Here is a 22,813-nt window from a genome sequence, read left to right on the forward strand (position 1 = left end):
TATTTTATCTACTAAATGTATGCATACCGTTTGACTTTCCTCGATTTCGGGAGCAACAACTTTTGGAGGGCTATTCACTGACTGGCTCATTGAATGCATCTACGAGTTTTGTATGAGCCAAATAATTGTATAAGACAGACAAAAAAGGTATATCAGGAGGGATGTCAGTCGTAACAAAATCATCACACAATGTAACATCATCATAACTAATTGTGTTGTTAGAAATATCCAAATAAAAGTTAAAACCATGCCTATTTTATACTAACCGAAACTGAGTCAGTTGATGAACGGCATCCCATAAACATGTGTTCATCAAATGAAACCGATGTCGGCTCCGATTTTAAGACCTGTATTATTGACACGACAATAATGTTATTTTATCGTGAATGGTACCTATTCATTAGTTAACCGTACAATGATAACATTGTTGTAGCATAAATGTTTACCATCATAGTTATTGAATCCTTACCGTAGTCTATGTAGCCTTTGACAATCTAGATTTTCTTTTTAATCCGTCAAATTTATTGGCCCAACTTCGCATCACTTTACTTCTCTTCCCACCGGCACGTTTTTTAATGCCTCTTGCAACTACTGCCTCTCCCATTTCATTTACAAATTGAATCTTATCCTATTCCACCTGCCTCCTTTCTCATAAGCTCACGGCTCTGTTTCAATGAAAATCCAGCATCCTCGCTTATTTCAATTTGGAATCCTTAAGTCTCACTCACTTTTCTTTGTGATGGCATCATGTGCGAACATTGAGCAATATGTAACTCATGGTTATGCTCTAAGACAAGGTCATGCACACGGTACTTCATTGTCCCTCTAAGCAACACGATAACTATTTTAGCTCTACACCTTGTTTTCGTCGGCTCCCGTGTCCTCTTTGGCATCACATCACCTTCGTACTTGCACTTCACACCTTCCTTGCAGCAACTATATCTCCTAGACGTGGTCACGCCTCTTTGTCTTTATTCAGATAGATTTTGCGTACACTAAAATCCATTTTAAAGGCATATTTGTTGTAAAACTTGTACGCATTATCTTCACTGTTGAACTCCATTCCTAACTCAGGGGGTCCCATGTTCTGTCAATTTACTGCAATCCATTACTTCTGCTCCTGCCAATTATGCATTAAACACCCTAATTTGCAACACTTCATAAATAGTATGTACATAAACGACAACATAAATGTATATTACCATTCATAATGTGTTATGAATCACACATTACTCGTATACCAAATCCTATTATTACGCTTATCAATATGATTAATGATTCACATCACCTTACTTTTACTTTAAGAGAACGGCATTATCTATGTACAAATACAACTCCATGTACACTAAGTTATACGGACTGTAATATATTGGTCACACGATGTAAGTCTATTTTAACTGTATGTATATCCACACTGGTGATTATATTTCGGTTCTAGATTCTTTAGCTCACTGGACCTTATGTCATTCGTTAATGACAACTGCCTAAGCCAACTCCGCATTTTCTACTATTTCTACATTTTGAGGGCCAAACAAGCACTTTCTATTCATTATAATATATTTCTTACATCATGTAATTTACTTATAACACAAGGTACACCCATTTATTATTCACATATATGTCTTTTCCTCTGCTTCACCTCATTCAATTCTACGTCTCCATTTTATACATACTACATGGTCAGGAGAGGGGCAAACTAAGATTGCGTGATGAGCATAGACCAACTATATATTACTCATTTAACATACTGCATTTAGTCACGTTACCTTGATCTGCTAATACGCTTATGTTTCACCGAATTCGGAGAACGCAGTTGCTTCTGCTATTAAATTGCACAACAAAATCTGGCTTCGTGAGATGATGAATTTCCTCTGTTTCCTTCTACCTTGCCGCCTGCCTTGCACGCATTCAAAATGGATACAACACTCTCATACCCAACTTCAGAATGCATACAACACTCTCACTGCACGGTTTGCTTTCTTCCTTATTCACTCAACACCATACCCCAGCTCTTTCCATCCATTTTTCTGTCAATTGCTACCTTCAGCAGGATGCCTCCTCTCTTCCCTCAGTTTTGTTTTGTGCGGCTCTCCACTTTTCTGTTTGCTTTCTTCCTTATTCACTCAACACCATATCCCAGCTCTCTCCACCCACTTTTTTGTCAATTGCTACCTTAAGCAGGACGCCACCTCTCTTCCCTCAGTTTTGTTTTGTGCGACTGATTCAAATTTTCAACTTAATTTTCAAAATTGAAACTCTTCCGTTGGTCCGTCATGTTCCCGTTTTGGCTAAACATTTTTTTTTTGGAATGACGTCGTTTTTAGGGCTTGTTGAAGGCTTCCTGACGTGGAATATTTCTCACCTCACATTTGGGTCTTGTGAGAAGACCGTTCAGGAGCGGTCGGTCTGATGACCGCTCCTGCCCCTAATCCGTCTTTGCCATATTCACCTGTACGGATTTTTTAGACATCTGGTAATCAATCTCCAACACGGGGCAGGACAAAACCCCCTGCATTTCCGTGTTTGGTTTCTCATCTACATTCAATCCCTCCGTACACCTTTACCATTCCATTGGTATAGACCGCTGTACTCTTTGGAATTCTCGTTACATTGCCCGGATATAGTACCATGTTTAAATCGCACTTAATGCACCACAAAGAAGTACTACAGTGCTTCCCTTCTTTCAAAAATTTAAACAGTTCTATAATGTAATGGTGGTTCACCTCATAATGTCTATACGAGCCTCTTCGAATTCTCTTCTCCTATAATTTCTTTTTGGTAAAATTCAAAAAGTTCAGTAGTGCATTGACAGTTCACCTCCTAACGGCTATACAAGTTCTTTTGAATTTTCCTTCTCTCATAGTGTAGCTTGTTCTAAGAGTAAGATGGATGGTTGCGGTTATTGAAATAAAAATAGATGGTAACAAGCTGTTCGTGCAATTGCAGAGGACAAATTTGTATGGTTGCGAGATGATGAATTTGAGCCACAGGACGACCTGTAGGGGCTGTCCATGTTCGGTTAAGCTACTAGCAACTTCCGTCAGTCTTTTTTGCACTAAAACTTATGTTACGTGTCGATCCTTTATAGACTCTCGAGGCAAACAAGCTATCTGGACCGAATGAATGCCCCTTGATCGATTTTGGCACCACATTTTTCTTGAGCAATTTAGGCACTCTCGACCCCAATGCTATAGAGCATAGCATCTCAGCCGACGGTCCAGCCTCTCATTCAAAACATGTCGCGACACCGCCTGTTGATGCGACCACTAATTGGATATGGTATGGTTTCCAAGTCCTCAAGGACAAAATCACTTCGACACCATACAATGATAGAGGTAGTATTTCCTTGTAAGGAACTACTACCATAAAAAATTTGACACCTATATTATATCGTTCTATATACTGGAATTTCTTTTAAACATGCGATGCAGACTTGAGGATCTGCACAATAATTCAACCAAGCTGATCACGGGAAATACTCTCCTGTATACACAGAAAGCAAAAATGTGAAAAACGAGCAAGCAAACAAAATTGAGATTAGTATGTTGATTAATTGTTTAAATTAACTTGAATATAAGTTCATTTCAAAAGAGGTTCGCGAGGCGAGTCCTGAGGCGAAGTGTTCCAATACTACCGCTAAGCGATCATATAAGGCGAAAGTGTTGTGGGGCGTACGCCCAGGCACTTGGGCACGCCTCTGAAGTGGGATGTTAAAAGCGTATACCCCACAAACTGTCTTAAAAAAAGATTTAATTTCATCAATTAAGTTTTTAACTTTTTATTATTTAGCTTTATTACTAATTTACTATCTTTTATATTGAGACATGGAATGAATTTAATATGAATTTTTTTGTAATATAATATATGGTTAGGCAAAAAAGTTAAAGAAAAAGAGATTGTTACCTGTAGATTGGATCCTGTGATAGGATAGAAATTTCAAAACCACCATCAACTATTGGAAGAAAATTACCTAGTTTATATACACTAGATAAAGATGATGACATGGATGATATTGACTTTGATGAATAGTATCATTTTATTTGTCAGTTTATTTCTAATTATTGGTGCTATTCCTTGTTATGTATTATAAGCAATATGGTTGCTAATTTGGTATTTTATTTTTGATACTATTTAAGTGTGTTTGTTGAACAATTAACCTTTGAAGTTTGTGTCTACTTGAATTTATGTATTTGTAATTTAAATGCTTGATAATGTGGTGACTTTTGAATTGTGACTAGTTTGTTTCTAAGATTGAACTTTTTGTAATGTTAATTGTTTTGCTTTTTGGTGCAGCTAATGTTAATATGCATGTTTCTTAAATTATCAGTTGAAGTTATACAATAATAATTCTTTTTTTGTATAAATTTTCTTAATTTTATCTAATTTTATTATATTTATTTATATCTTCAAATGAATTTTTTATAATATATATCATATTTATATATATTTTAAAAATAAAAATTTGTGGGGCTTACGCTTGGGCCTTTCGTCCCATTTGCAATGCCTTCGCCGGATTTGGGGCAGGGATGGTCATCAAGTGGACCGTCCCTAAAAATTTACGGCCAAAATTTGGCAAAAAAAAAATTGTACGGTACAAATCTCATTTTGTACCTCGTTTTTAATAACATGTGTGAGACCCACAAAATTTTGTTCTAAAATTACACATTGTGGAAAGTAAGTTACACTATGTCTAAACAAAATTATGCCATGTGCAAAATACGCATAACCTTCAGGAACGGTTGCAAACGGTTGCAAGTGCAACCGTTCCTGCCCCTGGTCCGCCATCGTCTTTTAAAACATTGATTTCAATTGACCATTGGCCGACTGACCGTTCATAATAGTAAACAATGAGTTCTTGGCAGTAGTAGTTAATTACTCGGCCAGTTCCACAACTTTATATAGCACCCCTTCAAGGCTCCATGCTCATTAAAACACCCTTCCAAACACACACACACACACACCAAAAGAAATGGAGATTTCTTTCACCCCCACCACCAGTTGGGCCGCCTACGCAGTCGCATGGCTTGCAACGATGGTCATCGCGCTCCTTTGTAGGCGTTTTCATCAGAAAAAACTCAACCTCCCACCAGGTCCAAAGCCCTGGCCTATCGTTGGAAATTTAAACCTCATTGGCACCCTCCCTCATCGTTCAATCCATCAACTATCCCTAACATATGGTCCCCTAATGCACCTCCGTTTTGGCTCCTTCCCCGTTGTGGTCAGCTCCTCCGTGGAGATGGCCAAAGTTTTCCTCAAGACCATGGACGCCACTTTTGCTGATAGGCCCAAAACAATCGCCGGAAAGTATACCGGCTACAACTACTCCAACATTCTTTGGCCCCTTACGGACCATACTGGCGCCAGGTGCATAAGATGTGCCTCATGGAATTGTTCAGCGCAAAAAGACTCGAGTCCTATGAACATATTCGGGTGGAAGAAATGAATTCACTTCTTCAGGGGCTGTTCCAATCATTAGGCAAGCCTGTCTTGTTGAAAGATCACCTCACAACTATGACCTTGAATGTGATTAGCAGGATGGTGTTGGGGAAAAGATACTTGGACCAGTCTGATCAGAACTCAATCGTCACGCCGGAAGAGTTCGTGAAGATGATGGATGAGCTCCTTTTGCTGAATGGAGTCTTTAACATTGGTGATTCGATACCTTGACTGAATTTCTTGGAGGCTGAAAGCCCTGAGCAAGAAATTCGACTGGTTTCTAGAGCATGTCCTGGATGAGCATAACGCGGCCAGGATGAGGAATGACAAACAGAATCGTGTAAGCAAGGACATGGTGGACGTCCTTCTGGACCTTGCGGAGGATCAGACTTTAGAGGTGAAGCTGGAGAGGCATGGAGTCAAGGCATTCACTCTGGTATAGTGGTTCTATTTGTAATATATATATATATATATATATATATATATATATATACACATATATAAACTTTAATAATTGCACTGAAATGTTTTCGAATAATGAATGAATTCCAGGACCTACTTGTTGGTGGAACAGAGAGCTCAGCGATGACAGTCGAATGGGCCATTTCGGAGTTGCTGAAAAACCCAGAATTATTCGAAAAGGCAATCCAAGAACTTGACAGGGTTATCGGTCAGAACCGATGGGTAACAGAGAAGGACATCCCAAACCTTCCTTATGTAGAAGCCATTGTTAAAGAAACACTGCGTATGCACCCTGTGGCACCAATGCTGGTGCCAAGATGTGCCCGCGAAGATTGCAATGTTGCAGGGTATGATATCCAGAAGGGAACTCGAGTTCTCGTTAATGTTTGGACAATTGGAAGGGATCCCGAATTGTGGAAAAACCCCCAGGAATTTTGCCCTGCCAGATTCATTGGAAAGGAAATTGATGTAAAAGGGCAAGACTACGAGTTGTTGCCTTTTGGTTCTGGAAGAAGAATGTGCCCGGGGTACAGTTTAGGCCTTAAGGTTGTCCAATCCACTTTGGCCAATCTTTTACATGGATACAACTGGAAGTTGCCAGGAGATCTGAATCCTGAGGAGTTGGACATGGAAGAAATCTTCGGGCTTTCAACACCAAGGAAGTTCCCGCTTGTTGCCGCCGTTGAGCCTCGGCTTCCTCATTATCTTTATTCACTGTGATTTGATATATATGCTTAATTCTTAGGATCGAGATCAAATTGTGTTCAAATAATTCAGCAATGCAAGTTCTAATAGAATTTTTGTATGTAGCAGCAATGCACTTTTATACATGTTTTGTTTCTCACCGCGCTTCAAATCCTTGTTGTTGATGGCATTATTTTGAGGTTGTTATCCCTATTTTGTGCAATAAATGTGTGAATATATGTGTGTGGAATGTGTTTCTTTCCTTTTCGTGCACGTACGTGGTGTGTGTTCCAAATAAATTACTTGAGCCCAGTTTGGATTGCTCTTATCCCCAAAAAAAATTTAATATTTTTATAAATAAATTTTTTTAATATATTGTTCAATTACTTTTTTAATTCACATATATAAATCCTATCTTAAAAAAAATGTTACACTAATTTGTTTCTAAAAACTCTTGAGAAGTTGCAATTCAAATAACCGCTTACTTTTTCAGTCTTGGTTCATATTCTTACACCTTTACAAATAGCTAACCACTATTTTGGTTGAAAGCATTTGTGATTCGTGATCCACCGACCTAAAAACATCTCTTCCCCACAAAGGCCATTTGCTTCACTACGTTACATTGTTGAATTTTTCAGCGGATACTAGCGTAGGAAGAGAGAGCTGACCTGATGTTCCAAATACAATCATAAAATACAGAGGTACACTTTTGAAGCTATTTTAGACTGATGTCCTAAACTATTGTCTTCACATAACCCGTAGCAATTATACCTTGTGATGGTGCCAAGATTTTTATCGTGGCGCCGGGGGGAGGGGGTAAAATGTTCAAAATAATTTTTATCTATTTAAATATATGACATCTAACAATATCAAATATTAACTTTAATTATAAAGGTATGTCTATTTCATAAATATGAACCATAGTCATAATGAATTAAGACAAGAAATAACCCTTGATTAAATATCTTATAATATCACAAACCACCCAAATTGCATATTTATAAGAAGATGCTCCAATATATCGCCTGTACAAAAAAAAAAAAAAAACTATGCAATATAAATAAAACTAGTTTACATTAAAAAATGATAAAAGTTATGTCAACATACACTAAAATTTCAAACTCTTTTATTAAAAATAAATTGAGTTTTATGTTTTTTTTTAGAAGTAAATTTATCTATGATTGAATTAGTGCTAAATTTTCCAACAACTTTCTTTTCTTTGTATAGAATTAGGCAATCATTCAAGCAATTATCTTCCATCTTGTTTCGGAACTTTGTCTTGATTATCTTCATAATTGAAAATACCTAATCTGTAGTTGCAGTTATTACAAGAAGAGTGAGAATGAGTCCAATTAATTGGGCTAAATTGTATATTTGTATATGAGCCATTAAAGTAATTATTTTTGTTTTAACCCATTGATAATTATGAATTGGATCTTTTTATTATAATATATCAAATTGGGTCAATTTACTATGAATCATCGATTGTATGTTTACTTTTTGAAAGTTAAATAAATAGCACAATAAATAATAAATAATTTTTTTTGAAGAAAGAATTAATTCAAAGGTGGCTAATTCATATATATATATATATATATATATATATATATATAAACTCTCATAATATAAATTAAATTGTAAAAAATTAAGAGGGGCCAACTTTATTTTGCACATAGATCATATAATATGAATTAAAATTTTCAAAACTCAGAGAGGGCCATGCCCCTCATTCCCCTTGACTCCGTCATTGGGTATAACTATTGTCTGTTAAGCCGGTTGAAGTTGTGGAGATCAAATGATACTAGAACTTGAAAATTTCACAAATAACCTTCGAAACATCCTAATTCATATAATAGCCCAACTGAGATCCCACCATGAATCGGAGCCCACTACGTCCCCACCGCCCACACTCTCCTTCGTCTCTTTCTATTCTTGCTTCCAATCCATGTCAGTCATTTCACTCAAAATTCATCAAATCCCAAGCCATCAATAGTAGAGCACCACAACAGGTAGCGGCTTAACAATATCCAATAATCAAATCATCAGAAATAATATTCAAATTAGTAGACAATTAGTTTTTTCCCTCACCCCTTTAGATTTGTTCAACAGTCACTTACTCCAATCAAACACATGACAATTGGTGAATCACAATCAACTTAGGATGTTCGAACTTTTAAACATGAATCACAATCTTACATGAATCACAATTGGTGAAATGACAATCTATCCCAAATGTGATTCACATGACAATTCCAATCCAAGAATCGCAGTCTATGTAAAATATCTGAATCATACGAATCACAATTATAATCACAAATCATAATCTATCCCACAAACTTTTAAACATGAATCACAATCTATGTAAAATATCTGAATCACAATCTATCCCACAAACTCCATTTTTTACATACATCGTGATTCCACTGTGCAATTTTGACCGACAATGACCAAAAATTGGTGAAAGGACCCAAAATCGAAATGGGTCTAGTTTTCGTTCTCTCATTAAATCGCCATTAAATCTTATAAAAACTATGTTAGAATGATCATTAGGACCCATGAAACAATAATACGATATCAATTTAATATGAAAAGGTGTGAAAATACTTGAATTCGAGATAAAACCAAGATTTGACTTGAAAGTAGGGGTGGAGCCAAGAACCCATGGTAAGTGGGGTCAAGTAAAACTTATTTTTTTAGGCAGTACATTAAAACTTTTACAAAGCAAAAATTAAAATATAAAGTAAAAAAATAAAAATTACTAAAATTACATACAAATTATAGTTGTATCATACGATTATTCATCTTTTAAAAACGTTGCAAAATTAATTCATTATCAATTTGGTTAAACACATCTTTTCAATATAAGGAACTAAAGCTCGTGATTTTTTTAAACTATTTTGTGAATTATTGTCAACTTGATCTTCTATGGATTTTTTTTAAAGAAATTTGTCTATAGCTTGTTATAAATAAAAAACATAATAACTTAATTTCGTATTATAGATAAACAATTTAGCACCTACTTGAAAATTTCTAGTTTTTAGAAACTTTGAAGTTTGAAAGATTTGGTTTTTCACTCCACTCAAGGAAGCCCATCCCTTATTTTTGGAAATTTAGGAAGAATTTATTCTTGAAATAACTTCCATAAATAACTTAAAATAAATTCAAAATTCTTGTGACGGTAACAATTATGAATTTTCAACTGTTTAGTGGTCATTGTATATAGAAAAGAGAATTCGTTAAAATTTAGTGGGGTCAAATAAGATACAACTTTAAAATTTTATAAATTTTCCAATACTAAAATCTAATTTTTCCAAAGTTAAGTGGGGTCAATTGACCACACTTGCTTGCATGCTTGCATGTGGCTCTGCCAATGCTTGAAAGTGTAGTATAGAAGTACAATGGTGATGAAGATGACCATGAAAATGGTGATGATGGTCGCGATGACGATGGAAGTGGTAGCGGTGCTGTTAGATGTATTAGAGGAAGGAAAAAAGAGAGGTTGATGGAAGGAAAAGAAAAAGAAAAAAGAAAAGAAAATGTGGACTGTTGTTGTTTGTTTAATCGGGTGGAAAAGGTTGGGGTAGGCAACAAATTTCATGAAATTATAATTACACCCCCAACTTGACTTTTATCTTCAGTAATGTAAGAAAATCTTCTAAAATTATGATTGAACCCCTCAGTTAACCTTAAGTGCTTTTAAAATAGGGGTTATATGGATATGGATATTTACACAATTCCATCCATAATGATGGTTTACGTCCACATTCCACATCAGTCCAAAGCATAGGGAAGTTTTCTAGTATTTTTAAACGATAAGGTAGAGGGGAGTTTTATGATATATCACAATGCAATTTTCTATATTTTATCCAATTATAATATAAGACATATATGTTGCTGTTTAGTACTTGTGATGCATGAATATAGTTGTGGACTACACCCTTCAAACAGAAAGATAGGACTGGAAGGGAAAGATTAGGATTGAATCTTTATTGGTGAACTTAAAAACCTTTGCTACATTGCAAAATATCTTATTCTTCTCTATTTTGACAATGAATGCTTGCAATTTGTATATAAGAATTTCATGTGTAAGATAAAAGTAATTGAAAATATAAAAGTAACTAAAATATGCATGTTGTCACAGGCTAGCTAAATTTGAGAAAGTTGTTGGAATAGTGTACTTTCTCTTTTGTTCAAAGGAAGGAAATGTTTGTTGCCATAATAAGCTAGCCAAATTTGCAATTAAACTAGTTAAAGATGTCAAATGGGACTCCAATGTGCCATTGTGGTTTAATGAGTATGCACAAGTTGATATGCGGGTAGTTGCCCTCTTTTATAATTAAGACTTCTATTATCAAGTGTTAATACACAGAGTGAAAAAAAAAATGCTTTTATCAGGTAAACCTTGTTGATCGGTTGTTCTGATTATTTACCAGCTACTATCTCATAAATGAAACAGCTACTAGTCCAAAGAACATGCTTTCCATGTTCTAATTGCACTCACTAACTCTACTAATCTTTCACGCTTCTACTAGATCGGTACAACAGATAAAAGTGGAAACAAGCATTTTGAGAAAATGCCTCTAACCAACAAAAATAGGCGAACAATACTGGTATATGCCTCTAATCGTTCATCATTGAACATTTCTTTGCACTCCAACCCATAAAATACCACATAACCTACTACTGCCGCCAATGTCACCAAAAGAATTATAGTTGGTGCCTTGGTGGTACAATAGCAAATTTCGTGCTCAGCTAGGCAAGACATGGGATAGAGTCCAAAGTTTGCAGGAGGCAGATGCAGGAGACAGAGAGGAGGTTGAAGATGGGGAGGAAATTGCTGGAGGTGCGGATAAGTATTTTAAGGAAAAGGGAAAAGTTGATGGTGGAGGGTGGAGGGTGGAACGAAGAAGGGGTAGGGTGGAGGAGGGAGATGAGGAGGAGGCTGGAGGTGGGGAGTAGGTTGGTGAAAGAGGAGCAGACGGGTAGGAAAAGAGAAAGGGTGGTAGTGGGGGTGGAATAGAGAATGAGAAAGATACGGGGAGTACGGCAGAGGAAGGCAAGAGAGGTGGTTGGAGATATGAAGCATATTTTGGGCAAGAGAGGTGGGGTGGAGAAAAAGGGTAGGACATCAGTATATTTTGGCTTTTTAAAATGTGTGGAAAAGGAAAAAAAAAAAAAGTCAGGAAAGCGTTATATATCACCTTGTCTAGGCCAAAAATTTTTTTAATGAAAGGTGGAATTAGTGTATTGACTACAATCTCGTCCAAAACTTTTTAGCAATCCATTAATTCTTATAAATTGCTCGAACATAGTGAATTTCTCTTCTATTTTTTTCATTTCCCTTAAAAATTCTTGCTGAATTTCCACTTAGAATTTCATATTATTGTGCAGTACTCCCTTAAAATATAGTGGGAAGAAAAGTTCAAAAAGGATTGACTAGTTTCTATTCTGTAGCTTACCGAAATGTTTTATCCTCTCGTTCGAAGTGTGATTCTAAATTTCATTAACGTATTTTGTATGATTAATTTCATAATTCACTCGACATTTTGCAAGATGATAAACCATTTTAGAAACCTCAACAATAGATTAACAAATTCAACTTACAGTCTTAACCATAAACAAAAAGAAAAGCTACACAAGAAATTTTCAATGCAGCTACATAGTGTAATTTAGGGTAAAAGCTCGTGTTTTTAACTGTCATTAAATATTTTTGGGACACACTTTTTCTAAGAATATAATGTATTTCAGGAAAATTAGAATAAAAGTTGAGATTATGCAATTTTTGGAACATATAAAACAATTGACATAAAACTTGTGTATGAAAGCAAAATTGTATATCATGCTAGCCGAAAGTGTAAAGTTTTTAAAGGCATATGATACTTCTTTTACATAAAATTGACCAAAAATATCTAAGGAACGGTGGACAACATGTAATTATTGCTATCTGATATAATTCTCCAAGCTCGAGATTTCAACAATAGTCAAGTTATTATCTAACCATACACTACTATTCTTATTAAAGTATCGAATGTAGCCGTCACGCAATGAACGTATAATGCCATACCCACAAAAGAAGAACAACGAAAATGGAATTTGATATATTATTGAACAAGCAAATCGCCGTTGCTTTTGGTACTCTTTTTAACTCATGTCTTCTTGTTCGACTTAACTCCTCTGGGTTTTATTAGTTGTATTCAACTTACTCTAATATATTATTCCTTACCTTTGCAAAATTAGTAAGATTAAAACGATAGCAATGGTCATCAATTTTTGTTTTGTAAACCATGGCGAGATTATTATGTTTTTGCCAATCACCTACCTAGCTATTTATCTAAAATTAGTTTCTTTACCAATGACAAGATATAAATTAAATGGTGGGTCCAGGTTAAATACCCGTCCTGCAAGATGCATATTTAACGTGGCAATTTGTGCATTAACAAAAGCACATTCAAAACAAATAATCGTCAAAACGATTGCTCCAAATGCATAAAAATAATTGCAAATGAGCTTAAACAAACAAATGTTCATGACTTCATTCATTGTATGCTTAGACAATTATATTATACTACATGATATCAATTTAGAGGGAAGTAGGTTATTTGAGATAAATCTTGCTGCTTGTTTCAATATCATTAGAAAGTCTAAAGCTACTTTCGGAAACAAAAAAGCGTAAAAATTGGATAAGCTTAACCGTAATAAATAAATAAAACACAGACAGATTTTAATTGAAAGAACATAAGCCACTGATTCTTTCTATCTTGCTTTCGCTTTTAGTTGTGTATGATAAAAGAAGGGTTCATGCAAAGATGGCGGAAATGTTCGTTACCACTAACCTCAGAGATGACCTACTAGTGGAGGCATAGGCATAAAGCTGTATGCATTGTTTTGAAAATTAAATTTAATCGGCCGGTTCGAATGGTTGAATTGCGAACTATTCATAACTCCCATCTGGTTCATATTTTAAGTTGATTGGATTTAAAATCAATAAGAACTATTCGAATTGTGCGAGTCATATTGAATTGTTGAACCGGCAGTTGTTTGGTTTTTGTCTATTAAATTGAAAAAAAAAAATTAAAAAAGAATAAGTTTTCCTTAATCCTAAAGACTAATTATTAAATGCCACATTCACTCACTTTCTTCTCATTTTTTTGTCTCTTATTAAGTTTGCATCTCTATTTTCTATTTTCGTGATTTCTTTCAAACTCCAAACTTTTTTTTAAAGTTGTAATTTCTAAATCCCAAAAATGCAAATTAAAATTTAAACTCACAATATCTAATTCCCCTAGACATGAATTTTGTATAATTTTAGAATATTGTGGTATTTTTGGGTTGAATTTAAGATTAATTTTTGGTTGATATAATTAAAATTGAAATGAAATTTATTTGTTTCAACTTATAATTTAAAATTTTTATTCGTGAAAATCCAAATTCCTTGAAAATATTAAAATTTTGATCATATAAAGTCTTAAATTAGTCCATTATTGCATGTCTTATTTTGTACATATATATTTATATAAATTATTTTTAAAAAAATTTCATTGAACCAGGATTGAATCGGTCCAACCGATTGAATGCCGATCCGAACACCTCACCGGTTCAATTAACAGTCCAAGTTTCAAAACATTAGCAATATGTAGCCTGAAAGCAACAAGGCATAGCTATATCTTTCTTGCTTTGCCATTACCTCTAGTAGAGATGCTCCACGCAATATTGTAATTAATCTATTATTTGTTATAAAACTAATAAACTACTATAGTATGAATGGAGATATTAGAGAAAGAAATAGAGAAATAGAGAATGATATTCTAATATTTTAACAAATACAAAAGTCCTCCCAAAAGGTGTCAATATACCTCTATATATAGGTACTACAAGATTAAAGGTACATCAATTTTATTAAACACATATTACTACAAGAATATGAAGAAACCTATGAAACGGTTCCTCCACTACATGAATAGATTTATGAATTGTAACTTCTATACATGATGTAATAATAAATCAAGAATTAATTCTCTTGGAAATACAAAGGGACATCCACACTTTTAGTTGTTTCATAACACTCTCCCTTGGATGTCCATTACACAAAGAATATGCCTCGTTAAAACCTTACTAAGGAAAAATCCATTGGGACAAAAATTCTAGTGAAAGAAAAAGAGTACATTATTTCTGTGTATTAATTTCTCCCCCTGATGCAAACATCATTTGAGATCTTTTAATCGTCACATTCCAATATTCTTCATCAATTTCTCAAATGTTGCAGTTGGCAATGCCTTGGTAAATAAATCTGTCAAATTATTATCTGATCGGATTTATTGCACATCGATTTCACCATTCTTTTGCAACTCATGAGTAAAAAAGAATTTTGGTGAAATATGTTTCGTCCTATCTCCTTTAATATATCTTCCTTTCAATTGAGCTATACAAGCTGCATTATCTTCATATAATATAGTTGAAGGATTTTCTTTTTCGGAGGATAACCTACAACTCTTCCAGATGTAATGGATCATTGATTTTAACCAAACATATTCTCGACTGGCCTCATGAATTGCTATTATTTCAGCATGATTCGATAAAGTGGCGGCTAATGATTGTTTAATGGCTGTACCTCCATATGTAAATAGATAACCAGTCTGAGATCTTGTTTTATGCGGGTCAGATAAATACCCAGCATTAGCATAACCAAGCAATTCAGACTTAAATTTATTTGAATAAAATAAACCAAGATCAACTGTTCCTTAGAGATGGCAAAAAAAATGTTTAATACCATTCCAATGCCGTCTTGTGGGCGAGGAACTAAATCTTGCTAATAAATTCACTGCAAATGATATATTAGGTCTTGCACAATTAGCAAAATACATTAATGCACCAATTGCACTGAGATATGGTACCTCAGAACCAAGTATCTCTTCATTTTTCTCACGTGGTCTAAAAGGATCCTTATTATGATCTAATAATCTGACGACCATTGAGGTACTTAATGTATGTGGCTTATCCATATAAAATCGTTTTAATACCTTCCGAATATAGCAATTTGGTGGACGTAAAAAAATTTCACATTTCAAATGCTCAATTTGTAAACCAAGGCAAAATTTTGCCTTTCTAAAATCTTTGATCTCAAATTCCTTCTTCAAATATTCAACACTATTTTGAATCTCTTCAGAAGTTCTAATCAAATTTAGATCATTAATATATACAGCAATTATCACAAAATTTGATCCATTTTTCTTGATAAAAATGCATAGACATATTGGATCATTTGTATAACCTTCTTTAATTAAACATTCATTGAGACGGTTGTACCACATACGTCCAGATTGTTTGAGCCCATACAAAGACCTTTATAATTTAATAGAATAAATATCTTTAGAATTTAATTTGCATGCTTCAGGCATGTTGAATCCTTCGAGGATTCTCATATAAATATTATTTTCAAGATTTTCATATAAATATGTAGTAACAACGTCCATTAGACGCATATCTAGTTTTTCATGTACTGCAAAACTCACAAGATATCTAAATGTGATGGCATCCACTACAGGTGAATACGTTTCATCATAATCAAATCCAAACTTTTATGAAAATTCTTGGATTACAAGTCTTGCTTTATACCTCACAATTTCATTTTTCTCATTTCTTTTTCTCACAAATACCCATTTATATCCTACTGGCTTTACACCTTCAGGTGTTTGGACTACAGGGCCAAAAACTTTTCTTTTAGCCAATGAATCCAATTCAGATTGGATCGCATCTTTCCACTTTGGCTAATCATTTCTACGTCGATATTCATCAACCGATCTAGGCTTATGATCCTCATTTTCTGCCATAATATCAAGTGCTATATTATATGCAAAAATACTATCAATAATTATTTCTTTTCGGTTTCAACTTTTTCTTGAAGTGACAAAATTTATTGAGTTTTCTATAGTTTCATTCTCTTCAAGAGTTGACTTTTTAGGAGCGACATCTTCAAGAGGTTGAATTTTGTCACTAATTATTGATTCATCTACTCCTCTTTTCTTTCGAAAATTTTTATCTTTGGAATCAAGAGATCTCCCATGTTTCAGGCGTGCTTTAAACTCATTAGCACTTGTAATTTGTCCTTCAGGGACATCGATTTTAATCGGAGCATTTTCAGCAGGAATATGTGATTTAGTAACTCTTCTGGAGTCATTAAATGCATCCGGTAATTGATTTGCAATTTTTTGCAAATGTATAATTCTTTGAACTTCTAGTTCACATTCTTTAGTACGAGAATCAAGGAAATCCAATGATATTTTTCAAGTGATTTCCTTTTTCGGTTGATTTTTATCTCCCCCTAATATCGTAAAATGTGATTCATCAAAATGACAATTTGCAGATCTCGCAGTAAATAAATCACCTGTCAATGGTTTCATATACTTAGTGATTGAAGGTGATTCATAACCGACATATATTGCTAATCTTCTTTAGGGGTCTAATTTACGATGTTGGGGCAGTGTAATTGGAACATAAACCGCACAACCAAATATTCGTAAATGAGAAATATTGGACTCATAACCTAAAGTTAATTGTATGGGAGAATAAGTATGATAACTTGTCAGCCTAATTCTTACAAGTGTTGCTGCATGTAATATAGCATGTCCCCAAGCAGGTGAAGGAAATTTAGACCTCATCAACAATGGTCTAGCAATTAATTGTAACCGTTTAATAAATAATTCAGCTAGACCATTTTGTGTCTGAACATAAGTTACAGAATGTTCAACAGTTATTCCAATGGACATACAATAATCGTCAAAAGCATGTGACGAATATTCACCAGCATTATCTAGACGAATTTTCTTTATTAGATAATATGAAAATTATTTTCTCAATTTAATTATTTGAGCAAGCAATCTCTCAAACGCCAGGTTGCGATTAGATCATAAACATACATGTGACCATCTAGTTGATGCATCAATTAGCACCATAAAATATCGAAATAGTTCATATGGTGGATCTATAGGCCCACATATATCACCATGAATTCGTTTTAGAAATGTAGGGGATTCAGTCCCAATTTTAACTTGTGATTGTCTAATAATTAATTTCCCTTGAGAACAAGCAACACAAGAGAATTCATTGGCTTTTAAGACTTTTTGATTTTTCAATGAGTGGCCATATGAATTCTTAATTATTCGTCTCATCATTATAGATTCGGGATGTCCGAGACGATTATGCCAAATCATAAAATCATTAGGATGAGTAGACTTCTGGTCTACTAGGTGATGAATTTCAATTGCACTAATTTGTGCATAATATAAGTCAGAAGAAAAAAAAAGACAATTTTTCTACTACGCATTTTTGCCCAGAAATGATACTTGTGATTAATAAAAATTCACTATTTGTCTCAGTCATTGTTTCGATATGATATCTATTTTCGCAGATATCTTTAAAACTCAATAAGTTTCTCCGAGACTTGGGAGAGAGTAGTGCATTATTTACGACAATTTTAGTCCCTTCAGGGAGAAATAGAGTGTCTCTTCCGGAGCCTTCAATCAATTTTGCACTACCACTGATGGTATTAACATTTGTCTCTCACATTTTTAAACAAGAAAAATATTTTTTATTTTTCAATATAATGTGTGTGGTAGCACTATCAATGAGACAAATGTCATCATCACCATTATTTAATCCCAAATATTTAGCATCCATTTCTTCTTCAGGAAGAAAATTTTAAACAAAAATAAATATTAATAAAGATGTGAAAATAAATATTAAATAGAAAGAAAATTACATGAAAGATATAAAGTATCATAAAATATCTAAACAATCATAGGGTATTTGTTGACATCTTCAGGATGCTCAAAGAAATCAGCTACATCGAGATGTGTCATATCAGCATCATCACATCATCATAATCATTCTTTTGATCAATGAAATTTGTTTCAACACTATTGTCTTTCTTTTTCAATGATGCTTGATAGAGGTCAACAAGATGCTCAGCCGTACGACAGGTACGGGACCAATGACCTTCCATACCACATCGATAGTATTTTTCTTCATAAATTTTCTTTTCTCCATTTTTCTGATTGTTGTTATTTTCCCTCTTTTGAAAAATATTTTGTTGTTTGTTGCGGTTATAATTTTCACGAGGCACAAATCTACTATGATAGCGTCCAAGGCCACGGCCACGTCCACGACCTCGACCAGAATTTTGAAATTGAGTAGTATTCGCTTCAGGGAATTGACTTGCACCAGTTGGTCGAGATTCATGATTTTTCAGAAATAATTCATTATTTTGTTCAGCCAAGAGAAGACATGCAATAAGTTCAGAATACTTTTTAAATCCCTTCTCTCGCTATTGTTGCTGCAGGAGCATGTTAGAGACATGAAAAGTAGAAAATGTTTTCTCTAACATATCTTCATCAGTGATTTTTTCGCCACTGAATGATAATTGAAAAGTGATTCTGAACATGGCTGAATTATATTCGTTGACAGATTTAAAATCTTGCTGCCATAAGTGAAGCTAATCATATCGGGCTTTTAGAAGAACGACCAACTTCAGGTGGTCGAATCTTTCTTTCAAATCTTGCCAAAAGACAAGAGGATATTTAACAGTAAGATACTCTATTTTTAATCATTCATCTAAATGATGACCAAGGAAAATCATAGCTTTGGCATGATCTTGGTTTGAAGATTCATTTTTTTCAACAATAGTGTTACCAAGACCCATTGCTTCAAAATGAATTTCAACATCCAATACCCATAATAAATAATTTTCCAAAAATATCAAGAGGTACGAACTCTTGTTTTGTAAGATTAGCCATAAGAAATTAAAATCAGTTTTGAGTTAGAAATTTACCTCAGAATTTACTTGAAGAAATATGGGCAGAATTTCGGCAAAATCTTGTGTTTCACTTTTGTTCAAGGTAGAGCCTTCGTTTTCACTTTTTGCTCAAAAGTAGAGACTCGTGCTGATAACGTGTTGTAAAACTAATAAACTACTATAGTATGAATGGAGATATTAGAGAAAGAAGTAGAGAAATAGAGAATGATATTCTGATATTCCAAAAAATACAAAAGGTGTTAATGTACCTCTATATATAGGTACTACAAGATTAAAGGTACATCAATCCTATTAAACACCTATTACTACAAGAATATGAAGAAACTTATGAAACGGTTCCTCCACTACATGAATAAATTTATGAATTGTAACTTCTATACTTAATGTAACAATAAATCAAGAATTAATCCACACTTTTAGTTGTTTCATAACATTAACCATTTTAGGCCCTAGTCATAATTCCAAAGTTTACACCATGTAGTGTATATCGACATTATGCATAAAAAAATATTAAGGCGTTAAATGTAATTTAACGTTTGTTAGTTTTTTTTCCAAATTAAATCAATTAGAAAATATTTGAAAAACCAACATGTTGAGTAATTTAATGCTAATTGAAATGGATCATTTGATTTTTGTAATGTTCTTTACTTCACCCATTATTCTTCTCATGGTCAACCATTCCAATGATTTTTTTTTCTTCCTTTTTAGAGATTGAATAGAAGAAAAATTGGATTTGTTCACTTGTTTGGTGACTGATGAGCTTATCGAGTTTGAAAGAGAGCCTTTTTTTAGATTCGTCTTCCTTCATTTGAATCTTGTAACTTTTACATTAGCGAAGTTAATGATAAATAAAGTTCAACTCCGTCAGATTAAATTGAGTTATTATTATTATTGTTATTAGGTATTGCGGAGTTGTGACATTGCAATGGTTCGTTAACCCGAAAATTAGCCTATGCACAATTAACTACTTTTAGTCGGTAACGTTCTTCGCAAATTAATGCAAACTCCTCATATGCTTTCTTGGAGATAGGGCCACCTCAAATTATCTAACTTGTCATAAACATCAAGTAAAAACTTTCCTTTTTTTTATTGGGAAAATCGTTTAAAACGTCCCTCACATTTTACAAAATGACTTTTTTCGTCCCTTACTTTTAAAAGTATAATTTTACGTCTCTTACAAATTCACATTGATCAAATTTGGTCCCTACCTAGATTTTCGACTAGTTTTTGGCAGGAATCCACCACGTGACTTGTATGTGATCATTTTTTAGGGCAAAATTGTCAAATCAAATTTTTACATAATTTGATTCATAGTCCTTCACATTTTACAAAATGAATTTTTTCGTCCCTAACATTTTACAAAATAAATTGTTTCGTTCCTCACATTTCAAAAATGAATTTTTCCACCCCTCACATTTTTCAAAATGAATATTTTCATCCCTCATTGATCATGTGTACAAATAGCTTTTTTTCTATAAACCCACGTATATGTCTATTTGATTTTATTTGAACAGCATGAATAACATGTAATTTATCTCTATTGGATTTCATTTAAACATGCTAATCGTAGTTATACAGATGCTATTCAATAGATATATATAAGAGTTTAAAACTAATAATTTTGTTTGAAACCCATGTATATATTTATATGATTTCACCATTTGAACCTATTCAATATTTGTGACCTTTCTCTTTTGGTAATAATTTATTTATTGAGTTGTATAATAAGGTCATCTAATTAATGGGTCATAACTCGAATTCTATAATTGTGCTAACAAATTTCAGTTTAAATCTGAAATTTCTATTCGACACTTTTAAAACCAACAAGTTGAATTACTTGCCTTGTGATTGTCTTAAATTTTGAAAATGCCAATCATTTATTTCTTTTTGTCATACTTTTCTTTTGTTTACTTTTTCTCTCCAAATTTAATTCGATATAAACACTCAATAATATTTAGGATTAAATGTCTTCTTTATTTTCAAATTTCGAATAAAATAAAATGAATATAAGTGAAACACTAACAATTTTTTTAAACCCGTGTATATATCTATTTGATTTCACTTTAGCAGTACGAATAGTATGTAACATATCTCTATTTGATTTCACGTGCTATTCGTACTGTTAAGGTGAAATCAAATAGATATATACATGAATTTAAAAAAAAAATTATTTACACACATGATCAATAAAAGATGAAAAAATCATTTTGAAAAATGTGAAGGATGAAAAAATTCATTTTGTGAAATGTAAGGGACGAAAAAATTTATTTTATGAAATGTGAGGGATTATGAATCGAATTATATAAAATTTGATTTGACAATTTTTCCCTTAAAATATGATCACGTGCAAGACACGTGGTGAATTCCGACAAAAAATTTGGCGGAAACCTAAGTAGGGACCAAATTTGACCAATGTGAATTTGTAAGGAACGTAAAATTATATTTTTAAAAGTGAGGGACGAAAAAAGTTATTTTGCAAAATGTGAGGGAGGTTTTGAACGATTTTCCCTTTTTTATTTTCATAGACCTTACAAAGGGTTTCTATGCTGACTGCTAAGATCATCCTCCCTACGTCCCGTTGCACAACTGCAGGCAAACCCACCGGCCACCGGGGCATGGAACGGGGCAGCCACAAGTTGTGTTGCACGCAACACTGCTACTCATGGTTTCTCGCAAATTGCCTAGTTAATTAAGCAGCAAAAGTACACGCGTCCAGTGCACGTTTCAATATCGGTATTGGACCCCAAGTGTTACCAGTTAGTGGCGTCAAATTATTCTCATTTGCTACTACGTTCATATTGGTAAGTGCTTAATGACATAAGAAAAAAAAAGTGCATAATGACATGAGAAGTTTCGCAAAGAAATAGATTGAAATGTTTTTTTTCCAGCAAACCCTTATCGATCTGAAATGTTGTAACGTCATGGCAAGCTACCTGATGGCAGGCTGGATTTATTATTTGATCGTCACTTCCCACGTTCACAGTAAACTTCGATTATGATAGATATCAACCTTAAAATTTATCTACCTGGTGGCTCATGCTGCTGAGTTGATATTATTGTGTCAAGGCTTTTATACTAGTGCTGCATCCACTTTGGCAAGAGTTGGGACTTTGGACGTGCTTTTTGCAATCTAGAGTGTTTCCCTTTCATTTTTATGAATATTAAGCTGATCGTTGGCTTGGCCAATCTTAATTACTACTTTGTAGTTACATACAGATAGTTCCACTCAAATTTCATGGGCAAACCAGATGGATGCGGAAATTGGGCGTAGGGATGTCTGGTTTGGTACCAAATTTCCGATACATTATAACCCATTTTTTTACCCCGTGTTCTAGTAGTAGCATTACTGTGTTAGTGCTTTGGTACTTTTTGCTCCATTAATTACTTTTTTCCCAAGATGCTAGCGTTCTTACTGCTATAGCT

At 33.8% G+C, this 22,813-nt stretch overlaps 1 pseudogene; it reads left to right on the plus strand.

The window, feature by feature from the left end:
* The first annotated feature begins 4,954 nt into the window (after positions 1 to 4,954).
* LOC113763373 lies at positions 4,955 to 6,703 on the plus strand (annotated as a pseudogene).
* Positions 6,704 to 22,813: the final 16,110 nt, after the last annotated feature.

Source organism: Coffea eugenioides, chromosome 2, assembly GCF_003713205.1.
Source record: "Coffea eugenioides isolate CCC68of chromosome 2, Ceug_1.0, whole genome shotgun sequence".
NCBI classification, from domain to species: Eukaryota; Viridiplantae; Streptophyta; class Magnoliopsida; order Gentianales; family Rubiaceae; genus Coffea; species Coffea eugenioides.